Here is a 20,432-nt window from a genome sequence, read left to right as displayed (position 1 = left end):
CATACCAGGTACCAGACTGGCTGTGTGCAGCCTCAGGGATATAACAGCAATGAGAGGCATTGACTGTGTTAACTCAACGAATATTTGCTGGGTCCCCATATGAACTGTGGTGTCTTAGGCAGGAAGGAGTATAGTCCTGCCCTCTGGATACTTGCCATTTCTGAACAAGACAAAACATGGGTAGGTGGTAAGTTAAAATGCGTTTACATGAATAGTGCTGCAATGAATATGGTGGGTATAGATATCTCCAGGTCACACTTTCATTTCCTATATATATATATCCGGAAGTGGGATTGCTGGATCAGATGGTAGTTCTATTTCTAATTTTTTGAAGAGACTTCATTCTGTTTTTCATAATGGCTTTACCAATTTACATTCTTACCAACAGTATGGAAGGACTGGTCAAAAGTATAAATTTTCAGTTATATGATTAATAAGTTCTGGGAATCTAATATACAGCAAGTGCGGTGACAGATGTGTTTATTACTTTGATTTTAATAATCATTACATAATATATACATATATTAAATTATCACTTTGGATACCTTAAACATATGCAATCTTCTTATTTTTTGAGACGGAGTTTCACTTTTGTTGCTCAGGCTGGAGTTTAGCGGTGCAAACTCGGCACACTGCAACCTACGCCTCCCAGGTTCAAGCAATTCTCCTGCGTCAGCCTCCTGAGTAGCTGGGATTACAGGTGCCTGCCACAATGCCCAGCTAAGTTTTGTATTTTTAGTAGAGATGGGGTTTCCCCATGTTGGCCAGGCTGGTCTCGAACTCATGGTCTCAGGTGATCCGCCTGCCTCGGCTTCCCAAAGTGCTGAGATTACAGGCATGAGCCACCGCGCATGGCCAGCCTTTACCATCTTTAGTTGTCAATTAAATGTTTTAAAAGAGAAAAAGAGTTAGAAATCACCACCCACCCACTTGCATGCATGGAAGGGTCAGGTGAGTGGTGTAGTATTGTAAAAGTCCAGGCAAAGTCAGTGAGCTGAAGACTCTCACCTTCATATAGAACTACCAAATGATCCTGGAGGAGGCAGGATTTGAATTAGGCTATAAAGGAAAAGTAGGATTTAAATCGATGGAAAAGGTCTTGCTTGCATTCCAGATAATGGGAATAAGGAAAGTGAAAGGGCCAACGTGGGGTAGGAAAAAGAAGGTTTTGGCTATAGTAGAATGGGTGAATATTGAGAGAGCAGGCTGAAGTTGGGACTGGGCTGGGGTGCAGTTTGCCCATGAAGGAGCAAAAGGAGCTGGGGGTTATTTCAGACCGATTCTGTGCCAGACCCTGTATCTAAAGGATTTTAATGATGTTGTGAGACAGATACTTTTAACTCCATTTTAAAGATGAGGAAACTGGGTCTCAGAGGGGAGACATGACATATTCAAGTCATATAGTTAATAATTAGAAGAACTGGACTGTCTAGCTCTTTCCACTAAGACATTTGCTTCCTTCAAGACGTGAGTGGGAAGGCAGAATAGATAGCACAGGCCAGATGGTATGGCTAGTAAACACACACACACACACACACACACACACACACACACACACACTCTGGGGGCACATACATACCGAATATGGCAATTCCTATGCTGTGGCTCCCAGTCTAATTAGTGGGATGATTGCCATTTAGGAGACTTTTGCCTTTCACTTTAGCCCAAGTTGTGTGAGGCTCCACTCCTCTATTTAGGATTCAATAGGAGTATGGAAAGGGAAAAAAGAAATGTGATGCTTGAAACAAAATACCCCATCGAGCTGACCACTAAATAGCACTTAGACCCCAAGTATACACACAGCTGCTTTATGTAATGAAGGCTGTGGACCATGTTCCTGGATATAAAATAACAAACCACATATAAAGTTTTATGTTGCTGTGTAATTAGCACAGATCTGTGAGTGAGCATGCAGGCCTGGGTGCAGGGAAGGACGCTTAGGCCTCAGGCAATGAGCTGCGGAGGAAAGAGCATGCATGGTGGAGCCCAGAAGACAAGAGTTTGAATTCCGGCTCCACCACTTTGTAGCCCTTTGACCTTGGGCAAGTTATTTAACTACTGTAAGCTTCAATGTCATACCTGTCAAAGGAGGCAAAGTGCCATGTGTTACAGCCGTGGTTTTGCCCTCCTCCTGGCCTCCAGGGGCATCTGACAATGTTTAAAGACACTTGTTTGTCATAACTAGGAAGGTGCTACTGGCATCTGGTGGGTAGAGGCCAGGATGCTGCCCCCACCCTACCCTTACTACAAAGAATTATCCTGCCCAAAATGCTAATCCTGCCAAGATTGAGAAACTTTGCCTTCTAGGATTGCTTTGTGATGATATAATCATTACAAACTTTTATTGAGCTTTAACTATATATCAGGCACTGTTCTATCACTATTTAAAGTGTGTCAACTTGTACCTGTTTATAGCAAATCTAGGAGGGTGGTAGTAGCATTATCCTCATTCTCTAGATAAGGAAACCGAAATACAGGGAGAAAACGTGCCCCAAATCACACACCTAGTAATGAATGGAACCAAGGCAGTGTGCCAGGGTTTGAACCAAAGCAGTGGCATGAACTCATGTGTGTCTGCTTGGAACATGGTGGTGATGGTGACTTCTCCACCTCCAGAGTGGGAGGATTCATTCATCCATTCATGCAACATATATGCATTGAGAGCTTAATCACAGCTTGGTGATAAAGTCCTGGTAGACAAGATAGGCAAGGTCCTTGCTCACACAACTTATTTTCTAGTTGAGAAGAAAAATTATGAACAAGCAAATCAATAAAAATGGAGATAATGTAAGTTATGGAGAATGTCTGGTGAGTGATGAGAAGAAGTCTGCCATGAGGATATCTGGGGGAAGAGCATGTCCAGCAGAGAGAACAGGCTGGGAAAAGGCCAGACGTGGGAGGCACCTTGGTGAGTTCAGGAAATACAAGGAAGTCCAGTGAACTTGGACCTAGGTCATAAGGGAGGAAATTCGTTTTTTGTTTTGTTTTATTTTGTTTTTTGAGACAGTGTCTCACTCTGTTGCCCGGGCTGGAATGTAGTGGTGCGATCTCTGCTCATGACAGACTAAGCCTCCTGGGTTCAAGCGATTCTCCTGTGAGGGAGGAAATTCTAACAGATAACGTTAGAGAGATGGGAGGGGCCAGGTGGAGTAGGACTTTGTATGTCAAGGTAAGGAGTTTGAATGCCAGCTTTGCTGAGAAGCTATAGGAGGGTTTTGAAGAAAGGTAACAGGATCCGATTTACATTTGTAAAAGAGCATTCAGATTTTGATGTGGGGGTGATGAGGCCAACACGTGGGGAGTTCAGGGAGTGATTCAGTAAGGATGCTAGAGCAGTAGTTAAAGGATATGATGATAGTGTCTTGGCCTAGGGTGATTGTAGTGAAATTGGAGGACAGTGAGCAAATTTGGTTCACACTCAGTGACCGTTTTGTGACATATATCATGTGGGAGGGAAAGAAAGAGAGGAATCAAAGGTGATGCTGAAGTTTTTGTCTTGAGCAACTGGCTCCAACAGCTGAGATAGGGAGGCCTGAGGAGGAGCAGGGGTTGGAGGGAGTGGAGGGAAGGTATCAAGAGGCCACTGTTAGGTCATATTAAGCAAGAGCTGCTTGCTAGGATCCAAGTAGAGGTGTGAAGAAAACAGCTTGTAAGGGGATGAGCCTGGGGCTCAGGGCAGCAGTCCAGGCTGGAAGGATAAATTTAGTATCCATTGCACAAAGATGATATTTGAAGCCAAGGTGCTGTTAAAGAGAGGCAGAGAATGGAAGAAGGCCTAGGTGTAAGTCAGGGAAATCACTCATTTCAAGTGTGAAAGAGAGACATTCATCAAAAGAGACGGAAGTAGGAGAAAAACCAGGAGAGAGAGGTTTCAAGACATCCAACAAAATGAAACAAAACAGGGAAGTGACCATTAAATTTGACCACGGGAGGCTGAAGTGAGACATTTCAGTGAATTCTTGGGGATGGAAGCTGAAGTGAAATGGGTTGAAGACAGAGAGGTGAGCAAGTGGAGACAGCCACCATAGGGACCTCTTTCTAGGAATTTTATGGTAAAGGGTAAAGAAATGGAGTGGAGTAAGAACAAGGGTCAATGGCAAGACTTTTAAAAATATGAGTCATCTATGTATTTGCAAGCCAATGTGAAGGATCTGACAGAGAGAGGGGAACTTCTGATCCCCAGAGACAGGGGTTCATGGGAGAAGTCCTTGAGAAGTACTAGAGCGGCAAGGGGCTTGGGATCCGGAGAGAACGGAGTGGCTAATTCTTTTTTGTTTGTTTGTTTGTTTTTTTGAGACGGAGTCTCACTCTGTTGCCCAGGCTGGCGTGCAGTGACACAATCTTGGCTCACTTCAGCCTCCGCCTCCTGGGTTCAAGCGATTCTCCTGCCTCAGCCTCCTGAGCAGCTGGGACTATAGGCATGCGCCACCATGCCCAGATAGTTTTTGTATTTTTAGTACAGATGGGGTTTCACCACATTGGCTGGGATGGTCTTGATCTCTTGACCTTGTGATCCTCCTGCCTCGGCCTCCCAAAGTGCTGGGATTACGGGTGTGAGCCATTCCACCCAGCCCTGGAGTGGCTAATTCTTGTTAGGACGTTTCATCTCTGATTATAGGAGAGAAGGCCTCAAGTATGTGAATGATGTAGGTAGTCTGGTGGCTAGATAATGCTGTTCTGGGAGAATGATTTCCACTTTCTCAGAGAGGAAGATCTATCTGAGCTCTGACTTGAGCCACTGGTCAGCTCCTAGTCCTGATCGTTGATACACACTAAGCCAGTCCTGGCGCCAGACTGAGCTCTTCTCGTAGACTGAATGTCTAGTTCTGTCCAGCCACCTCCCTTTGTTGATAAGAAAGAAGCTGGGAAGGCTTCTTTCACTATGGTGACTCAGCATAACCCATCTCTATAGCTGAAGAGAAAACTTGAAGCAAAGCCTGGCTCAGCAGGACCTGGATAGGTCCACAGATGAAAGGGAATCCCCCAAACTTGTCAGAGGAGGGCTTGGTAAGAGTAGAACCACTTATGGGGCATGTCATGACCACATAGAGCCAAGAACAGAAGGCTCTCGAAATGGACCAAAAGTTGGGATTCATTAGAAGGAAAGGCCCAGACTGAAGTAGGATTGGAAAACGAATGAGGCTGGTCATGAGGACATGCAAGCAGATCTGAATGAAGTGGGTTGGGTGGAGTTAGGGGTGATCCAACTAAATCTTGGACTGCTAAGTGCTCTTCAGTGTTTTCCTTCTTTGTGGACTCTTGCAGGGCCAATGTGGTCTACACAAATAGATTTACACATTTATATGGTGATCGAGAGTTTATAACTGTAAAATATATGCTGTATAAGAAAAGGCTTTGGCCAGGCACAGACTCACATCTGTAATCCCAGCTCTTTGGGAGGCTGAAATGGGCAGATTGACTGAGCCCAGGAGTTTGAGACCAGCCGGGGCAACATAGTGAAACCCCATTTCTTCAAAATATAAAAAAATTAACTGGGCATGGTGGCACACACCTGCAGTTCCAGCTACTTGGGAGGTTGAGGTGGGAGGATGGCTTGAGCCCAGGAGGCAGAGGTTTCAGTGAGCCAAGATCATGCCATTTCACTCCAGCCTAGGCAACAGAGTGAGACCTTGTCTCAAAAAAAAAAAAAAAAAAAAAAAAAAGAAAGAAAGAAAGAAAGAAAAGAAAGCCTTTACTACCATTAGTAGTGGATTGGATTGGGTTCAATTCTCTACTCCCATTTTATGTTTGAAAGCCCTTTTCATCAGTCTTATCAAGTAGTTGTCTGGACACTGCTTATGATATTTAGTGACAAGAAGCTCACTAAAGTCTTCACTTAAGGCCTAGCTTAATCCCTCCAGACCTCAATTTCCTCTTCTGCAAAGTGAGGAACAATAGTAATGTGTATCTTACAGGTTTGTTATGGGAATCAAGTTAGATAATGCATGTGAATGCATTTTGTGTACTGTAAAGGGCTGTGAATATTACTTCTGTCATCATTATTAACAATACTAAGAAAAAGAAGAGACCTCAAAAGTATTTCCTGTGCTACTTTCAAGTTCTCTTAAAAAGTCGTGAAAGGGCCTGAATCACCTGCAACATGGATGCCTTGTGGAAGGAGCCATGGAAGTCTGTGTCATGGTGACACCCGGGGCCACTGCATGGAGCAGGTGGGCAGGTTGCACTTCGCAGGAGGGGGCTCTGTTGAGGAGGTGAGTGGCAGTGAAATCCAGCCAGCACTCCAGTTGTCCAGCCATGTGCCCTGGCAAGGAGCTGCATCTGCAATGATTCCGCCAGGCACCATATAGGCTAGCACCCACCGGCATGCTTCCTGAAATGTTTAGGTTTGCTTGACCTTTAATTAGCAAATCCAGTCATGGAGAATCAGATAAGTTTCTTATCTTCAGCCATTGGAATTTTCATGATGACTTTTCCATCTGTATACCCACCCTGGTCTTTCCTCTACTTGAATGCCTTGCTTTCCTCTCAAACTCATTATGTCCAAATTCATACCTCCATTTTTCTCAGTTGAGAGTTTGGGCTGGATTCTCTACTCCCATTTTATGTTTGAAAGCCCTTTTCTTGAATCTTATCAAGTAGTTTTCTTGACACTGCTTATGACATTTAGTGCCAAGAAGCTCACTACTGCCTCAGGTAGCTGATGCCACTTTGAAGCCGCTCTTCACATTCAGAAACTTCTATCTACTGAGTCCACACCTGTCTACCTGGAGCTTACACCCACTAGTCCCTGGTTCCTGCCTTTGGGACCACATGGAACAAATCTCTATCTTCGTCACGACAGCTATTCATTGATTTGGGTAGAGGGATCAAGTTACCCTGTGTCTTATTGCTATTTCTTCCATTTCTTATATGAAAGCTTTTGCTTCTTTTCACTCTCCGGTCCACTAAAACAATTCTTTTTGTCTAGAAATGACACCAATACTTTATAGTTTTTTCATTCATTGATTTACTAACTCATTCATCCAACATTATGTGCCCTAGGATCTAAGGCTAAGAGAGATGAAGTGATTTGTCCAGGGTCTTACAGTTCCTAAGCTTTTATATGACTCAGATCCATGTTATTTCACTAACACACAGCTGCCTCTATGTAGAAGCAGTGGCCCTGGAGTCCAGGCAACTTCTGACGTGGCAGAAGCTTTTGCAGACTCACCAACTTAATAGATTCTTTTGTTGTTGCTGTTGTAATTTTTAGTTTAGTTTAATTTTTTGCCTCTGAACATTTTAGTAATCTATCCATAGTGTTTAGCATTCCCATCTCTTTCTCCCCTTCTCAAATCAGCAGCTTAGCCAGGCACAGTGGCTCATACCTATAATCTTTGAGATGTCACTTTGGGAGGCCAACCAAGGTGGAAGGATGGCTCAAGCCCAGGTGTTTGAGACCAGCCTGGGCAACATAGGGAGACCCTGTATCTACAAAAATTAAAAAAATTCGCTGGGCATGATGGTGCACACCTGTGGTCCTAACAACTCAGGAGGCTGAGGTGAGAGGTTCGCTTGAACCTGGGAGGTCGAGGCTGTGGTGATCCATGATTGCGCCACTACGCTCCAGCCTGGGAAACAGAACACGAACTGAAAAAAAACAAAAAACAAAAAGGAAAAGAAAAAGAAAAAACATCAACAGCTCCTGGTCTAACCTATTCAATATAAACTATTTTCTCACAGTTCTAGATCTCTTTTCCAGTGATGTTATAGATTGAAATCACCATTTCTAGCTACAACATAAAGCATTAGCCCAGGACTAGAGAAACATGAGTCCTTAAGACGGTGAATTCAAAAAATTCTCACATATACAGGGAACAAGTGTGGTTAGACGCTTCATGAGAGTAGAGACCATGTCAGGGTTTTTCATTTTGCATTGTGTGTGGCTCGTATTCATAATAGCTGCTACTGCTGGCTGCTGTGACTAATTGCTAATATATCGGAGCACTAATTATATGACAGGCATTTAACAATGTATGGGAGTTCCAGTTGTTGGCCTCCTCACAAATACTTGGTCTTGCCGGGTTTTGTAATTATAGCCATCCTACTGAGTTGAAGTGGCATCTAATTGGATTGTAATATGCCTTTTTCTTTTCTTTCCTTTTCTTTTCTTTCCTTTTCTTTTCTTTCTTTCTTTTTTTTTTTGGCTTTTGAAACTGGGTCTTGCTCTGTCACTCAGGCTGGAGTGCACTGGCACCATCTCAGCTTACTGAAAGGGGCTCCTCATGGGCTCAAGGGATCCTCCCATCTCAGCCTCCCGAGTAGCTGGGACCACAGGCTTGCACCACCACACCCAGCTAATTTTTTAGTTTTTAGTAGAGATGAGATCTTGCTATGTTGCTCAGGCTGGTCTTGAACTCCTGGGTTCAAGTGATCCTCCTGTCTTGGCCTCCCAATGTGCTGGGATTATAGGCATGAGTTACTGTGCCTGGCCGCTAATGATTAATGGTGTTGAGCATCTTTTCATATACCTATTTGCCATTCTTACATTTTATTTGGTGAAGCTTTTGTTCAAATCTTTTGCACATTTATACTGGGCTATTTTGGCTTTTTATTTTTGAGTTGTGATAGTTCTTTATGTATTTCGTATACAAGTGGTTTGTGAAACATAGTTTTGCAAATATTTTCTCATGGTTTGTGTTTTCGTTTTCTTAATGGTTCTTTTGGACAGCAACTATTTCAATTTTGAAGAAATCCAAATTATCAATTGTTTTCTTTAATAATTTGTGCATTTTTTCTTCTATTTAAAAAGTCTTGGCCTAACCCAAGGTGGCTAAGATTTTCTCTCCTTTGTTTTATTCTAGAATTTTTATAGTTTTAGGTTTTCCACTTCAGTCGGTGATCCATTTTTACTTGGACCTTGTATGAGTTGTGAGATAAGGATCATGGGCAAGGGTGCTGCTGCTTCTTTTCCTCTTCCTCCTCCTACTCCCTCCACTTCTCCCCTTGTTCCTCTTCCTCCTTCTCTTCCTCATCCCCTTCTGTTCTTTTCCTCTTCCATCTCACCTTCTTTTCCCCACTTCTTCCTCTTTCCCCTCATCTTCCTCCTCCTCGTTCCCCCTTCCTCTTCTTTCTCTTTTCCTTTTTGTTAATGGATATCTATGTCCCAACACCATTTGCCTTTTTTGGTTTTTTTTCACAGCATCTGGAAAAAAAATCTTTAATTTCCCTCTTTCTACAGCCCCTTTTATCCTGGGAACAAAGACCATCAATTCTGAGATTTGTGAGGCAAATCTAGACCCTTCATTGGTTGCGTGTATTTTGGGTGAGTGGAGAATTCCATCTGTCGGGGTATTTGCTGCATCACAACAGTTGTTGAATTTTTTTCAGGCAACAGAAGAACACTGTCTACCAAAGTTGGCAGTCCCTGAATAGCCTGAGTCCAGGGGAAACCGAGATGGATCTTCTGGTCACTTGGGAGTGAACTCAGCATGGAATCTGTAACAGTGGATACGATGTAGGTCATTGGGGGGCTGGGTGATTACAAGCTTTGCTTTCGCCCAAAAGCTAAGGGGATTGAGCATCCCATGATGTTTCAGTTTACTACGTATTTGCCTGACAACATTTATTGAAAGATTACCCTTTCTGTATAGAACTGCCTTGGTACCTTTATCAAAAATCAGTTATCATTTTTGTGTGAGTCTGTTTTTGGACTCTGTAGTTCTATGCCATTGGTAGACATATCTATATTTACAGCAACATCACACTGTATTACTATAGTTTTATACTTAGTCATGAAACCAGGTATTAAGTCTCTAATTTTGTTCTTCATCTTTGATGTAGTTTGGACATTTGTCCCTGTGTAAATCTCATGTTGAATTGTAATCCCTAACGTTGGAGGTAGGGCCTGGTGGGAGGTGTTTGGATCATAGGGGCTGATCTCTCATGAATGGCTTGGGCCATCCCCTTAGTGATAGGAGAGCTCTCGCTCTGAGTTCACATGAGATCTGGTCATTTAAAAGTGTGTGGTACCTCCCTTCTGCTCTCTCTCTCTTTCTCTCTCTCTTACTCTTGCTTTCACTATATGAAGTGACTGCTCCTGCTTCACCTTCCTCCGTGAATAAAAGCTCCCTGAGGCCTCTCCAGAAGCAGATGCCTGTATGCTTTCTGTTCAGCCTGCAGAACTGTGAGCCAATTGAACCTCTTTTCTTATAAATTACCCAGTCTCACGTATTGCTTTATAGCGTCTGTTTGGCTATCAGATTATTTGTATTTTCATATAAATTTTAAAATCAACTTGTCAATTTCTGCAAAAAGTCTCCTGGGATTTTGATACATATGGTCATGAATCTCTAGATGAACCAGGGGAGAATTTACATCTTAATAATATTGAGTCTTATAATCCATAGGCATGGTTTATCTCTGTTTAGATTTTCTTAAACTTCTCTCAGCAATATTTTGAGTTACTCAGTGTACATATCTGTACACCTTTTGTAAAATTTTTCCAAAGCATTTCATGATTTTTAATGCTCTTAGAAATAGTACTTAAAATTTTTCAACTTGAAAAATGGAAAGTATGTAAAATACAATTAAAAGTTGTATATTATTCTTGGTTTCTATAACCTTGCATTTTCTGCATCTACTGAAATGATCAAATGGATCTATAAATATATTCCCTCCTCTTACTCTTGCTACTAGTAATCTGAATCTTCTTTTTATTTTTTCCTGGTCAGTCTGGTCAGAGGTTTATCAATTTATGTCTCCCCAAATAACCAGCTTGGGCTTTACTGACGTTCTCCATAACTTTTCTCCATTCTCTTTCCCTGTTTTCTGTTTTAATTTTTGTGATTTCCTTCCTTTTCTGCTTGCTTTGGTTTTAGTTTTCCCTCCTTGTTCTCATGTTTTAAGATGTAAACTCAGGTCATTAATTTTAAACCTTTCTTTATTTCTAAGATAAGCCTTTAATTCTACATATTTTTCTTTATCAGCATTTCATAGATTTTGGTATTTGTTTTTTCATTTTGATTTAATTAAAAATACTTTGCAATTTCCTTTCTGATTTCTTCTTTGTCCCATGGGTTATTTAGAAATGCATTGTTTAATTTCCAAATTATTGGGTATGTTCCAGATTTCTTCCTGTTATTCATTTCTAATTTAATTATCTTGTAGTCAGAGAACATACTTTGTATGATATTAATCTTTTTGAATTTATTGAGACTTGTCCTATGGCACTGAAAAAGATTTATCTTAATAGGTGTTCTGTGGACCCATGAAAAGAATGTTTATCTGTTGTTTGGTGAAATGTTCTGCAAATGCCAATGACATTAAGTTGATGACAATGTTTTTCAAATTATCATAATCTTATTTTTTGTCTACCTAGTCTATCAATTATTGAGAGAGGAGTGTTGAAGTCTCAAGTATGATTTTGGAGTTGTCTATTTTTCCTTTCACTTCTGTGAGTTTTTGCTTCATGTTCTTAGAAACTCTACTATTAGGTACATATACATTTTGCTCATGTTCTCTTGATTGATTGAATACTTTATCATTATGAAATGACCTTTTTATCTTTGGCAAGATTTCTTGCTCTGAAGTCTATTTTGTCTGATATTAATAAATCTACACTCACTGTATTTCGATTAGTGTTAGCATCATATATCTTTTTTCCGTGTCTTGCTTATAACCTACTGTGTCTTTATATTTAAAGTGGATTTCTTGTAGGCACCATATAATTGAGTTTGTTTTTTTGTTCCAATTTGACAATTTTTTAAATTTAATGTGATTATGGGTCTGCTTGAGTTTAAATCTACCATTTTGCTGTCTGTTTTCTATTTGTTCCATTTAGATTAACTGACTATTTCTTGTGGTTTCATTTTCTTTTGTAACCTTAGCAGCTTTTTCCCTCCTCTCGTCTTCCTCCTCCTCCTCATCTTCCCCCTTGTTCTTCTCCTTCTCTGCTTTCTATTTCCCTTTACCTATATCCTCCTTTTCTTTTTAAATAAATTATTGCCTCATGGTCCATAGTGCACATGCCCAGGTTACTGGCAGAAGTTAGTCTCTCTGTCTCTTTCTGTCTCTCTTTATTTATTCTCCTTTATTCTCATATCTCATTCCCTTTCTCCTCACCACATAAGCAACAATTACAAGTTTAATGTATTTTTTTGTTTGTATATGTCCTTGCAAATATGTATACCTATTTTGTGTGCATATATTTTTAATTTAGATAAATTATGTTGTGTAATTAATCTGACTCTGTTCTGTTCTTTTGCACCAAACAGTATACTCTTAACAATCAATTTATTTCTTCTGACTGCTATGTAACACTCAGTAGTAATATTTCACATGTTTTACCTGTCTACTCTCTGAGTGATGATCTTTCAGGTTGCCTACAACTCCGACTCCAGAAATAATTCTCTTATACACCTAGATTGGCTTTTTTAGGGAATGCATATCCCAGAGTGTAATAGCTGACTTATAGACTATGCATATACCTAATTTGACAGAGTGGTGGGGGCTGTTCTTTAGAATGGCTCTACCACTCAATAATCCTGCTATATGAGAGTTTCCTATATCCCTGCAAATCTTGTTGTTTATCCAGCTTTCTAATTTTTATTGGTATAAATTACATAGGGGACATTTCTCTGTCTACTAATAATTTTGAGCAACTCTCCTAATACTTTTCCTCTTTTTGAGTTTCTGCTTTTGAAAATTGCCTATGCACAAATATCCTTTGCTCACTTTTCTCATGGCTTTTCTTTTTCTTGTTGATTTGTAGGAGTTTTTGTATGTTTTCGATTTTAATCCCTTGCCAGTTTCAGATGTTGTGAATACTTTCTATTATTTATTTATTTTCTCCATAGAGCCCTTCATTGCATAGAAATCTTTTTAAAAATATAATGGAGTAATATTTATCTTTTCCCACTTGTGCTTTTAATGTTTTGTGTGTGAAATTATTCCTCATATCTAAGTCATAAAGATAAACTTCTACATATTCTATTAACTTTAAATTTTTAAATCTTCTATTAACTTTATCATTCTTCTGATAACTTTATTTTTTGTCTTTCACGTTTGTGTTTTTAATCCACATAATACCAGCTTTGTATATGATATTAAGTAAGAGATCCAGTTTTCCTCTTCTACATATGGTTAACTAATTTTCCAACATGACATACTTAACAATTTGTAGTGAGTTGATTCGTCATATTCCATTGTATGTAAAGTTTTTTATAGATGTGTCTGTGAGTGTCCTAGCAGGACACAGAATGCAAGCTGAAATGGGGTGACGGAGGAGAACTTAATGAAGTACTCCCAGGTTAAGGACACCAACAAGGATTGGTAGGATACTCAGTAGCAACAGTGGGGAAGTCTTATCTCCCATTCTCCAGCTCCTACCCACCAAGTATGAACAAGCAGTTGAAGGGAGTGGCTATCAAACCCAGAAAAAGCTGTAGCTGGTGTTCTGGTCTTGGGCATATGAGTGCAGCCTGTCAGGGGAGTGCTAGGGCATAACTACCCTCTAACTCCTTTTCTCTCCAACCTCCCTCCAGTGACTCTGTTTGGCCGAACTCAACAGGTAATCACAGGACAAGTAAGTATAGTTAACGCAATGCAGGAGGTCAGCCTCTCATATGAAGCTAGAGAAGGGTGGAGAAAGGTTGTGGAGGGGCAAACCAAGAATATCCAGTGCAATACATGTGAGAGTGTGAGGGTGTGTCTCTGTGCTCTCTGTTCTGAGACAGTGCCTCTATCTCTTATTGGCCATTATTACAGTGTTTTTATTATCTTGCTTTTGTAGCATGTTGATATCTGGAAGAGTGAGGTTCTCCTTTTTTCATTATTAAGATTTAACATTTTTAGGTTAACTGCATTTGAATTCCTCCATGTACATTTTAGAGTAAGTGTATTGCATCCTCAAGAAATCAACTGATATTTTGATTGGCTTCGTATTATATGTTTATATTAAGTTTGGAGAAGGAGCATGTTTTTAATATTAAGTCAGCTCATTCATGCACAGGAATGTCTCTCTACTTATTCACACAATCTTCTATACCTTATATTAGTGTTATACTCTTCTACATAGAGGTCTATTGTATTCTTGGTTACATTAATTCCTAGTTAATTGGTTAAATTAACCACTTATCTTGTATCTTGTTTTCTTGGTTAAATTAATTCCTAGATTAATTAATTCCTAGATTTCTACATTGTGGATACTATAAATGGTGCACATATTTAGTGAATGCCTTCTATGTGCAGGCCCTATGCCTGGTGCTATGGATACCAGTAGTGAGTGTGACATGGGCCCTGGTTTCATAGACCCGACACTGCAAAGACAGACATCACACATTAAACAGACAAATATATGACCACACGTTGTGTTGAGTGCTCTGAAACAAAGGCCCAGCTTTCGTCCCTGGACTTCTGCCTTTGCTGTGTCATTTCTTAGTGCTCTGTGTCACTACTCTTACAAAGATCCAGGCCTGGTGTCAGGAGACAGGATTTCCAGTCCCAAATCTGATTCTATCTAGCCAGTTTGTTCATCTTTAGAATGAAAGGTTGGACTAGTCAGTCTTTTAGGGCTCTTTAGCAGGATCTGTCTTCCTCCCTCCCTCCTGCCCTACCTTTCTTCTTCCATGATTGAGTGTGAAAGAAAGAACAGTAGTACCTGGGGAAGGGAAATTGCTCTGTCTAGTTTTAAGTGCTATGGAGATACTCAGCTGTTAAAGGGCCCACCACCGTAGAACGTGCAGGTGTGGATCTTAGGAGGCTTCCATGCTGGAGGTGTACAATTGAGGGATACCACTGGAGTTCTGATGTGAATGAGAGCACTTAGAAGGAATGGATACAAAAGAAGACGAGGACTAAGAATAGACCCTGAGGGGCTGAGCCATTTAAAGTGAAGTAAGAAGGGAGAAGGGTCTTTCAGAGGAACCTTGCCACAGGATTAGCATTACAGGGCAAAAAGTTTTACATCTCGTAGGAAGGCACTTTGGAAGTTTAATTAATGACCAAAATCAATTGTTTAAATCCTTTTTACATCATTCTTACTCTGGAAAAAAAAAGCTGGTCAAATTGATGACCTTCTATGATTTCAAAAGTATAGCACTTATTTTTAATGAGTTTATTTCTAAGATGTTAGAGTGAGCAACCTTATTGGTAGTTGCCTCCATTTCCCCATTGATAAAATGACCGTAATGAAACTTATTTGATGAGGTTGTGGTGAGGGTCAAACTAGATTCTGGGAAAGTAAGACATGTCTGCAGAATTAGGAAATCCTACTGTTATTCTTTATGCTAGTACCAAGGGTTAAATTTGCTTTCTGTCTTTGACCTTTTTTCCCCATTCAGTGACTAACTTTTTTGTAAACTAATGTTCATTCCATTCTCATATATCTCTTCTGTCCCAGTTTCTCTGGGTTCCCCACACCCAGCAGTTGGGAGATCAGAAAGATACCATCTGCTGATTAATAAACAGACATGTATTCCTTCCTAAGTTGATTGAATCAGGGTGTCTCTTGACCCTCATTCTGAATGTTCATACATTCCAACACATAGTCGCTGATCTAAGGTCCCACCCAGAGGCTCTGTGGCTGGGATGAATCACATCTGAACTGACCATCCTTCCTGGAACCCATGGGCTACAACATGTGTGAGCTCAGCTGAAGTAGATACCTTCCACCTACTGAGAACAGGGCTGGCTCCTGGCGATCACATCTTACAGTCTACAGGGGCCCCTGATCAGTAAGGGCTGAGGATTGCAGATGGAAGGTCTACTGAGCACCCCACGGGTTCAGTCCTAGGGTGGAGGGTGTTGGTGGTGGAATAAAAACAATCAAGAGACTGGGTCCTAGCTCCTAGGAGGAAAGAAGGTGGCTGAGGATGGTGGTAGGTTTGGGGTGAAAACTTAAGGCATGTATGGGCAGATTTTAATTTATCTATCTAGATTAGATCTGGGGTCCAGATTTTGGGTCTAGCAGCCCACAACTCCCCAAAATGAATTATACTCTGCCTTAAAGATCCAAAAATCTCTCAAGTCTCTCTGAACTGATTGACTTCCATTGGCTCCCCTCTCACTCTGAAGCGTGTTTATTTCTCTGGGAGTTGCAGGCTTTCGTGTTCTCAGGGCTTGGCGAGGGCCAGGGTCTGTTCTCCAAGTGGAAATGAAGAGCTGCAGATTTATCTGGGCTCCATGGCCATCTTCCTTGCATTCCTTATTCCCCAGCTGGGTGTCCCAGAGACACTAATAAGGGGGGATTGTTTGCTTTTTCTTTCTTTTCTTTTTCTTTTTTTTTTTTTTCTTTAAAAGAAAAAATATTGAAGAAACAGAACGAAGCACAAAGCCAAGAGGAGTCAGTCATCCCTCTGCCTTAAAGTTTATAGGGGCAAAAAATCCTATTGTGGGGAACGTGTGAGAAGCACACCCACATTAATGAATTTGCATGGCACTTCCACTTAACACACAAACCTCTCAGGCCCAGAAAGTTTAAAGTGCTTCTCCAAAGTCTTGAAGAAAGTCAGTACTAGAATTGGGATTAAAAGCGGTGTGCTCTTTCTCTCAACTCAAGCCTCCACCCTGTAAGGCAGGGAAGACTTAGGGCAGAGGAAGATGGAGCCTGTGTGGCTCCGTAGGGCTGGGCATGCACCCGGGGCAGGTCTGGACAGAGCCTGGAGCTTGTGGTTATTCTCTTCAGGGCCTGCACTTGACTCACTGGGGATTCCGGACAGTCCCTCCTTACTTTCTGTTTTAGTCTGTTCTACTGGAAATTGGGCTTTTCAGAAGTGTTACCATGAAGATAACAGGGCAGATCTGGGGTGGCAATGGGGGGCTGGGTCTGTTTTGGTATGTCTAGGCTCTCTCCAGGCCAGCTCCATGCTGCATGCCCAGCACTGAAAGCAGCATCTGAAAACCAGTGGATGGTAAGTGGATATTGCTATTGTAGATGAAACTGAGGCTTGAGGGTCAGACAGATCTAAATTTAGAACCCCAATCTACCAATGCTTAGTTGTACCAACTTACATAAGCTCCTTTCTCAGACACAGTTTCCAAATTTGATCCTGATTTAGTTGGTCTGGTGGGGGTCTGGAATCTGCATTTTTAAACAAGCTCTCCGAGGTAATTCTGAGGCAGCTAGCCAACACCTTAGAACTTTTTTAAAAATGTAAGATGCGATAAATGCAATGGAGAGAAATAAAGAAGAGGAGGAGACAGAGAATTCTTGGGAGGTGCGGGTGACACAACTTTAAATAGTGTGGTCAGGAAAGGAAGAAAACTAAGAGTTAGAGAGAGTATGGCTAAGCCAATGTAATACTAATAATACGAATGGAATAGATAACAGTTGATTTAGCTGTCATTCCATGCCAGGCATCATGTATTAATCTACACCCAAACTTATACCTGTGAGGGAAATTCCATGCTTGTCCCGTTTTATAGATAAAGAAACCAAGGTCTAAAAAGAGTAAGCCCTTTTTTGGTACCATGTATGTCCTTTAAGTGTTTCCTGAGGCAGGCAAAGAAATCCTTCCCACTTTGCAGATGAGAAGCTGAGACAGAGAGAGGAAGATAAACAATGGGCTCAGGGTCACCCAATAAGGAGTCAGTGCTGGAGCTGGCTCTGAGTCCAGATCTCCTGGCTCACAGCTCAGGGTTCTGTCACTGCCTATACTTGCTGGGCCCAGCCAAGCCCAAGGAGGGCATCCTGCCCTGGGGTGGTGCTCTCCTAGACCAGCCTCACCCCTCTTGCCAGATAAACACGGCCCCATCCCCTGCCAAATAGCCTTGTTGCCCAACTTGTGGGCAGGAGCCAAGCCTGGCAGTGTTTGGTGGGCATCCAAGTCAAGTTGCTGTTTCCTGGGCTGAGTTTAGCATGTAGCATGGCTTCATCATCCAAATATGTCCTGCCAGACAGGCCTCAGCTGCTGGCCAGCGGGGCATTTGGCGGCCCAAGAGAGCTTGACGCTAATTGGGCCCAGCCGACATAAATCATGTCTCTCATTAAGAAGAAATCCAGCCATTCTCTGGAAGGGGCAAGAGGTGGGGAAGGGGAAGAGCCTCCCACTGAAGGATTGAGTTCTGCCAGGGCCCAGTGACCTTATGTAATTGTTCAAATCACTCTGGCCTTCTCTGTCCATCTGAAGAGTGAGGAGGCTACACCCAGTGATCTCTGGTGGTTCATGCCAAACTAGAGGGCTGTCCTGTTACTTTTGTGTGTGTGTGATGTTGTCTTTCCTTTCTGCTTGGAGCATCATCAGGGGCAGCTCTCATATTCTGTGATGCAGTGGGCTAAGAACCACCTGACTTGGGTGAGGTAAGAGAAAGCCCTTTCCGTGAACAAAAGAACTCCCCAAGGGCTGCTTTGATATCTAGAACTTTTGTAGCAGAAGGCTTGGATTCACCTTGAAACAGAGTAAAGAGCTCCAGGAGGGGAGTGCTTCTCAACTAAGCTGGGTCACTTATTGACAGATGGGTAGGGGGGAATTTGGCAGGGTCTGTTTTGTCCTAAAGGCAAATTTGAGCTGTCAGTGATGGTCAGCTGTGCTCAGACGAAACTGGAAAATACTGGGTCAGTGTGAAGACAAATGATATCAACCTTACAACTCTGGCTTTCCTAAGAACGCGTCAACTTAAGCACCTGTGCATTTATTAACACATTCACTCATGCACTCGCCATAGGAGGCACTAGCTATGTTCCAAGTACTACTCTAGGCACTGAGAATATCAATGAATCCGACTCAATCATTGTTTTATTCAGAGCCATGGTCTACTGAGAAGAACAAGCATTTGAAAAATTGATTCTAAAATGTGTGATAAATCCTGTACCAATGAAATGTGCAGATTCTCTGAGTGGAGGAAGAAATTAGGGACTCTGACTTAGGTGGGGTGAAGGGTACAGGCAGGCTTCCCAGAGAAGGTGGCATCTTAGCAGTGCTTTGGAGAATAAGTTGAGAATACTGGAGAGGACAGTTAGAGCAGAGGATAGGGTGTGAGGAAAAGTTGAACAAGTCTAAAAGGATGCTATGGTCAGAGAACAGCAAGTAGTTTCATGTAGCGTGAGGGAGGCTGTGTGAACAGCATCGGGGGTTGAGGGGTGCAGGTGATGGAACAAAGGCCAGAGCTGAGGCTGTGGCTTGGTTGATCCAAAAGTGTCCCACCTGGGAGGGACTTTAGTTTGTTCCAGTGATTTTCTACAGTTCCCAACCCTGTCTGTGCATCAGGATTACCTAGAGAACGTTTATAAAATGCAAACAGTCTTCATTCCTGAGATCCTGATTTAGCTGGTCTGGTGGGGGTCAGGAATCTGTATTTTTAAACAAGCTTTCCCAGGTAATTCTGAAGCAGCTAGCCAACACCTTAGAACTTTTTTTAAAAAACGAGATGCTAATAAATGCAATGGAGAGAAATAAGAGGAGGAGACAGAGAATTCTTGCGGGGTGGGGGTGACACAACTTTAAATAGTGTGGTCAGGAAAGGAAGACCTGAAGAAGTGAAGGAGGTAGCCATGGGTAGATCTGAGAAAAGATCACTCCAGTTGGAGACAATGGCAGATACAAAAGTCCTGAGGCAGGGCTGACTGATGTCCTGGAGGCCAGTGTTGCTGGAACACAGGAGATGAGGTCAGAGGGGTAATGGGAGCAGACTGTTTGGATAGGGCTTACTCCTGGCCTTTCTGAAACCATTGATTTAATCAAACTCATCCACCATTTAGAGAAAAAACAGGCCTGGAAAAGGGACATTTTAATAGATTCATCTTCTCTGTGTACTTATTTTGCTCGAGGTTATGTACTGGGCCGTGTGACTTGGTGGTGTAGAGAAGCATAGAGATGAATAGAATATAGACTCTGTCTTCCCAGGGATCCCAATCAGGGGTGGGCACAGGCTCACGCAATCCTTTCCGGTAGAAATATATGGTTCTATGCTGATTCTAGCTCTAACAGAAATGGCAGCTGCAGTTTGAGGTGGTCATGGAGAGAGATTGGCATGTGAATGAGCAGAGTGGGACAAGAGTAGCTCCTTGAAGTTGGGGGTAGGGAGTGGGTCAGACTTCAACAGACACAGCAGGAACGACTTGCCCAAGGAAACAGAACAAGTGCATGGCTGAGACTGAGCCAGAATGGATGTCTGTTTGTGGTTTGGGGGAGGCAACATGAGAGTATGGGGTCAGAAAGTCCTGGGTTCTGAGCCTGGCTCAGCCTTGACATTTGAGACCAATGTGGGCCACATGACTTTACTTCTTGGAGTCTCACTGGCCTCAATTTCCCCATCTTGTCCGTGGGATTAGTCCCTACTCTGAATATTGGCTATGAAAATTAATGAAGTAATGCATGATTATGTGTCTACCAGCCCAGGGGTTGGCATGCGGTAAATGCTCAGAAAGGGAATTTTGCATCGCCCCCAGCGTAATTTGATCTGTTTTTCTCCCACACACACCACCACTTTCTGTCTTCATGGAAGCTACTATGGGCAAGCTGCCCCCCGAAGGTCCCGCATAACAATTCACAAAG

General features: G+C 42.1%; 1 protein-coding gene across 2 annotated transcripts in view; it reads left to right on the top strand.

Moving 5' to 3' along the window:
- LOC106998463 (selection and upkeep of intraepithelial T-cells protein 1-like) overlaps nt 1–20,432 on the top strand; it is a 215,810-nt gene that overhangs the window by 6,074 nt on the left and 189,304 nt on the right. The window contains exon 2 of one of the 2 annotated variants that reach the window (XM_077957855.1): nt 9,331–9,457. The exons of the other annotated variant lie outside the window; for it this stretch is intronic. The gene's annotated coding sequence lies outside the window, so the exon portion shown is untranslated. The remainder of the gene's footprint in view (nt 1–9,330; nt 9,458–20,432) is intronic. 2 annotated transcript variants of the gene reach the window in all.

Source organism: Macaca mulatta, chromosome 1 (genome assembly GCF_049350105.2).
Source record: "Macaca mulatta isolate MMU2019108-1 chromosome 1, T2T-MMU8v2.0, whole genome shotgun sequence".
NCBI classification, from domain to species: domain Eukaryota; kingdom Metazoa; phylum Chordata; class Mammalia; order Primates; family Cercopithecidae; genus Macaca; species Macaca mulatta.
This window is presented reverse-complemented; position numbering and strand designations above follow the sequence as displayed.